This window comes from Bufo bufo, chromosome 1 (genome assembly GCF_905171765.1).
Source record: "Bufo bufo chromosome 1, aBufBuf1.1, whole genome shotgun sequence".
Classification (NCBI taxonomy): domain Eukaryota; kingdom Metazoa; phylum Chordata; class Amphibia; order Anura; family Bufonidae; genus Bufo; species Bufo bufo.
In genome coordinates, this window is record NC_053389.1 from 319,735,608 (window position 1) to 319,741,941 (window position 6,334).

Sequence of the window (6,334 nt, forward strand, 5' to 3'; positions counted from 1 at the left end):
CAAAGATCCATAGACGTGAACAGCAACCACTTTCTGCATCTTTTGTGTTGTGTGTGTAATTTAAAAGAAAACGATCCACTTGCTCGTTTATCTCTTCATACTACTTTTTCATGGGCCACCCTTTATTACTACAGTTTTAGCTTACTTTGTATCTAGCACATAGGACATGCAAATTATAAATATTCTACTGCCTAGAAAAACACTGGTGCCTGCTTCTACTCTGCACAGTACTTATCTTGTATTTGTCAGAAAATATTGGAAAGGACCTATTTTTGATTTCTAAATGTTGGTGTTTGCACTGATTTTACCAAGTCCAGACAGTTGCATTGCAGATTTTATTTTAGCCCCAGGGATTTGTGGTCAAATAGTTTTTATTGAACCAGTCTGCATGAACAATATTGCACTAAGTACAAGTACATAGAACAGTAAAAGTAAAACAAAAGAATGCTGTCAGTACATACAATTTAAAATATAAATATAAAATAGGGCAACAAAACAAATATAGAGAACATACAGTACAGACCAAAAGTTTGGACACACCTTCTCATTCAAAGAGTTTTCTTTATTTTCATGACTCTGAAAATTGTAGATTCACACTGAAGGCATCAAAACTGTGAATTAACACATGTGGAATTATATCCATAACAAACAAGTGTGAAACAACTGAAAATGTCATATTCTAGGTTCTTCAAAGTAGCCACCTTTTGCTTTGATAACTGCTTTGCACACTCTTGGCATTCTCTTGATGAGCTTCAAGAGGTAGTCCCCTGAAATGGTTTTCACTTCACAGGTGTGCCCTGTCAGGTTTAATAAGTGGGATTTCTTGCCTTATAAATGGGATTGGGACCATCAGTTGCGTTGAGGAGAAGTCAGGTGGATACACAGCTGATAGTCCTACTGAATAGACTGTTAGAATTTGTATTATGGCAAGAAAATGCAGCTAAGTAAAGAAAAACGAGTGGCCATCATTACTTTAAGAAATGAAGGTCAGTCAGTCAGCCGAAAAAAATTGGGAAAACTTTGAAAGTAAGGGCTATTTGACCATGAAGAAGAGTGATGGGGTGCTGCGCCAGATGACCTGGCCTCCACAGTCACCAGACCTGAACCCAATCGAGATGGTTTGGGGTGAGCTGGACCGCAGAGTGAAGGCAAAAGGGCCAACAAGTGCTAAGCATCTCTGGGAACTCCTTCAAGACTGTTGGAAGACCATTTTAGGGGACTACCTCTTGAAGCTCATCAAGAGAATGCCAAGAGTGTGCAAAGCAGTAATCAAAGCAAAAGGTGGCTACTTTGAAGACCTTAGAATATGACATATTTTCAGTTGTTTCACACTTGTTTGTTATGTATATAATTCCACATGTGTTAATTCATAGTTTTGATGCCTTCATAGTCATGAAAATAAAAAAAACTCTTTGAATGAGAAGGTGTGTCCAAACTTTTGGTCTGTACTGTATGAACACATACATTAGGAAATACATGGGGAAGAAGCCGGGGGGTAAAAGATATTTTGCAACCTACAACCCCTTCAACAGTATTACATTCATAAGTCCTGAAAACTATGGTGTGCCACCCATCACCCAGCTGGTGTAACCAGTAGAGGACGGGAAATCAGACCACATCTTCCATCTCTTAATACAAGTCTCTCCTGAGATTTGGGAGTCTTCAGCTCTAAGTTCCTCAATTTTCATGATCTGATTAAGGGCCTCAGTCAAGCCTAGTCAGAGGAGCGTTAGATTTCCAAACTCTAGGAATTAACCTTTGTGTTGCCATGAGAAAGAACCTCAGGAAGCCTTTGCGTATCCTACTAAGCTGACCAGGGAATATAGACAAGAGAACCATAGGAGGTGTGAGGGCCACGGAATCTCTGTAAAGATGATTGTAGAGAAAGGAAACATCATTCCATAGAGAAGTCAGCACAGGGCATGACCACCAAATGTGTAGCATGGAGCCCTGTGCTGATCCACATCTCCAGCATAAAAGGGAGATTTGCTGAAAGATCAATTGGAGGCTTACAGGTGTCGGGTACCAACGAGATAGGATCTTGTAGTTGGTTTCTTGAAATCTACATGATATGGACATTTTGTGGGTAAAATCAAAGGCCATCTTTCATTTATCTTTTTTAGCCCCAGGGATTTAAAGAGGACCTGTCACCGCTCCTGACATGCCTGTTTTAATAGCTTCATGCATTCCCCATGTAATAACAATTCTGGAGCATCTATTCTTATGACTATGTTGTGCCATTTCTTTATTATTTCTACTAGAAGTTATGAATGAATTGCTAGCAGTGTGCATTAAGGGTACAGAGGGGTGGTAACTAGTTGGGGCGGTGTCCCTGCTCAGTCTGAAAATGGCAGCACTGATTGGATAGAGTGAGTCTGTTCAGGTACAAGCCCCCCAACTGGTTACCACACCCTCTGTACCCTTACTGCAGACTTCTAGCAATTAATCTATAACTTCTAGTAGAAATAATACAGGAATGTCACAACATAGACCTCATGCACATGGCCGTGGCCCGTATTGCGGCCCCCAAACAGTGGGTCCGCAATACGCAGGCACCAGCCGACCCATTCACTTGTGCTATTTTTTTACGGTGCGGATGGATCACGCACCCATTTACGTTGAATTGGTCTGGATCTGTTGCGGCTGCCACACAGATGCAAAATGGCCGTGTGCAAAAGGCCTAAAAAGGAGTTTGTACTCTAAAACCTTGCAAACGCATAAGTCTGCATAGGAGCTGTAGACCCAGAATCAAACATTTTTAATCAACACATTTTCTGAATTATTTTATATTAGTTGCATTTAAATGATAAATAAGTACAGTGTGTTAGAGCTTGTGTGCCTTAGGCCAAATTCAAGTTACATATGTGAAACTTTTTTTTTTTTAAAGTACATTGACACAGTGCATGCTGTATGATTTATCGTGGCAGCGGTTATTGCCACTGTCATTTTATTTTATGTATTCACATAGATCCAGAGTTATGTGCTTAATATCCATTTAATTTTGTTTTATAGTGGTCAGAGCTTTCCCAAAGTCTTAATAAGACAAAGATAAGATGAGACCAAATAACTGCATAAATTTAAAGTGTAACTGCCATTTCACTACCAAAAATTACATTTCCTAACATACAGTGCCTTGCAAAAGTATTCACCCCCCTAGACTTTTTTACTATTTTGTTACATTACAGCCTTAAGTTCAATGTTTTGCTAATCTGAATTTTATGATGGATCAGAACACAATAGTCTAAGTTGGTGAAGTGAAATGAGAAAAATATATAAATAAAAACAATTGTTTAGAAATAGAAAACAGAAACATGACATGTGCGTATGTATTCACCCCCTTTGTTAGGAAGCCCATAAAAAGCTCTGGTGCAACCGATTACCTTCAGAAGGCACATAATTAGTGAAATGATGTCCGCCTGTGTGCAATCTAAGTGTCACATGATCTGTCATTAGATATACACACCTTTTTTGAAAGGCCCTAGAGGCTGCAACACCTAAGCAAGAGGCATCACTACCCAAACATTGCCATGAAGACCAAGGAACTCTCCAAACAAGTAAGGGACAATGTTGTGGAGAAGTACAAGTCAGGGTTAGGTTATAAAAAAAAACATGGCACAACAGCAAACCTGCCAAGAGACGGCCGCCCACCAAAACTCACAGACCGGGCAAGGAGGGCATTAATCAGAGAGGCAGCACAGAGACCTAAGGTAACCCTGGAGGAGCTGCAGAGTTCCACAGCAGAGACTGGAGTATCTGTACATAGGACAACAATAAGCCGTACGCTCCATAGTTAGGCTTTATGGCAGAGTGGCCAGAAGAAAGCCATTACTTTCAGCTAAAAAAAAAAAGGCACCTTGTAAGTTTGCTAAAAGGCATGTGGGAGACTCCCGAAATGTATGGAGTAAGGTGCTCTGGTCTGATGAGACTAAAATTTCACTTTTCGGCCATCAAAGAAAATGCTATGTCTGGCGCAAACCCAACACATCACCCAAAGAACACCATCCCCACAGTGAAACATGGTGGTGGCAGCATCATGCTGTAGGGATGTTTTTCAGCAGCCGGGACTGGGAAACTGGTCAGAGTTGAGGCAGAGATGGATGGTGCTAAATACAGGGATATTCTTTTGCAAAACCTGTACCACTCTGTGCGTGATTTAAGGCTAGGATGGAGGTTCACCTTCCAGCAGGACAATGACCCCAAACACACGGCTATAGCAACACTTGAGTGGTTTAAGGGGAAGCATGTAAATGTGTTGGAATGGCCTAGTCAAAGCCCAGATCTCAATCAAATAGAAAATCTGTGGTCAGACTTAAAGATTGCTGTTCACAAGCTCAAACCATCCAACTTGAAGGAGCTGGAGCAGTTTTGCAAGGAGGAATGGGCAAAAATCCCAGTGGTAAGATGTGGCAAGTTCATAGAGACTTATCCAAAGCGATTTGGAGCTGTGATTGCCGCAAAAGGTGGCTCTACAAAGTATTGACTTTAGGGGGGTGAATAGTTATGCACATTGACTTTTTCTGTTATTTTGTCCTATTTGTTGTTTGCTTCACAATAAAAAAAAATAATAATCTTCAAAGTTGTGGGCATGTTCTGTAAATTAAATGATGCAAATCCTCCAACAATACATGTTAATTCCAGGTTGTGAGGCACCAAAATACAAAAAAAGGGGGTGAATACTTTTGCAAGGCACTGTATGTGATGTGAAGGGAAGATATTCATGTTTTCAGTTAATTGTACCTTTCTGATGTCTGTATTCAGCCCTTAGCAACCCTATTTCTCTGTGCCTCTATTTCAGCATCTTCCTAAGGCTACTTTCACACTAGCGTTTTGGCTTTCCGTTTTTGGGATCCGTCATGGGCTTTCACAAGCGGTCCAAAATGGATCAGTTTTGCACTAATGCATTCTGAATGGAAAAGGATCAGCCCAGAATGCATTAGTTTGCCTCCGATAAGTCTCCATTCCGCTCTGGAGGCGGACATCAAAACGCTGCCTGCAGCGTCCTGGGATGCGGAGTGAGATGTTTTCTCTGACACAATAAAAAACGGATCCATCCCCCATTGACTTTCAATGGAGTTTATGACTGATCCGTCTTGGCTATAGAAGACATAATACAACCGGATTCACGACGGATGCATGCAGTTGTATTATTGTAATAGAAGCATTTTTGCAGATCCATGATGGATCCGCAAAAAACACCAGTGTGAAAGTAGCCTCAGATGGCGTCTGCTGCACTTCCTGTGGTGATCTTTGCCCTGTCCTTGAGGCCATCCTGTATTTCCCTTACTTCCCATAAGCCCTTGCTCTCCTTACATGAGCTATCAGGACCAATCAGAATGCATATAACTTCCCCCACTACCCCAGAGCAGTGTGTATCCTCTCACAGCTAACCAGAGACAGACAAGACCAATCAGAATGCAGATAACTTCCCCCACTACCCCAGAGCAGTGTGTATCCTCTCACAGCTAACCAGAGACAGACAAGACCAATCAGAATGCAGATAACTTCCCCCACTACCCCAGAGCAGTGTGTATCCTCTCACATACAGCTAAACAGAGACAAGTCCTGCAATTACATGAAATCAGTAAGCATTTGTTATAGTCTCTTAAGTGACATTAACCATTTTGGGGTATATATAGTGTATTAAATAACTTTTATTAATTTATTTTTAGGGGGAAAGATAAAAAAAACTTCAATTTTTACATTATTTGTGGAATTTTCTAATGACGTTCACTGTGTGGTAAAAATAACGTAATTTTATTATGTGGGCCACTATATTGATAATGTCACACACATTTCCATATATTTTTCTCAACTTCTGCAGCCTGTCAGCTCTGCAGCTGCTTCCTCATTTTCCTCCACACTGATGGGGGGGGGGGGGCTTTAACTGCTCATATCTCTAGGAGTATGCATAGGCAAGCATGCACAGCAGCTCCTGTCCCAAGCACCTCGTATCTGCGGTGGCCGTGTGTAATGCAATGGAAAAATGAATAAAGCCAGCATAGGAGGCAATATGGACAATCACGACACATTACTAAGTGCCTTGTATTATTATAAATGTATAAATTACAAGTTTTACTGAATGTTTCCCACAAAACTAATATGCATTTGTAAAGTCTTCAGACCCTTTCATTTTTTCACATTTTGTTATGTTGCAGCCTTGTGCTAAGCTGGAAAAAAAAATATTTCCCCCATCAGTCTGCACTGAACACCCCATAATGAGTAAATGAAAACAGAATTTTAGACATTTATGCTATTTTATTTAAAAAGAAAAACTAAAAAGTATTCATACTCTTTGCTATGACACTTGCAATTTAGCTCTTAAGCTCTCTAGCTG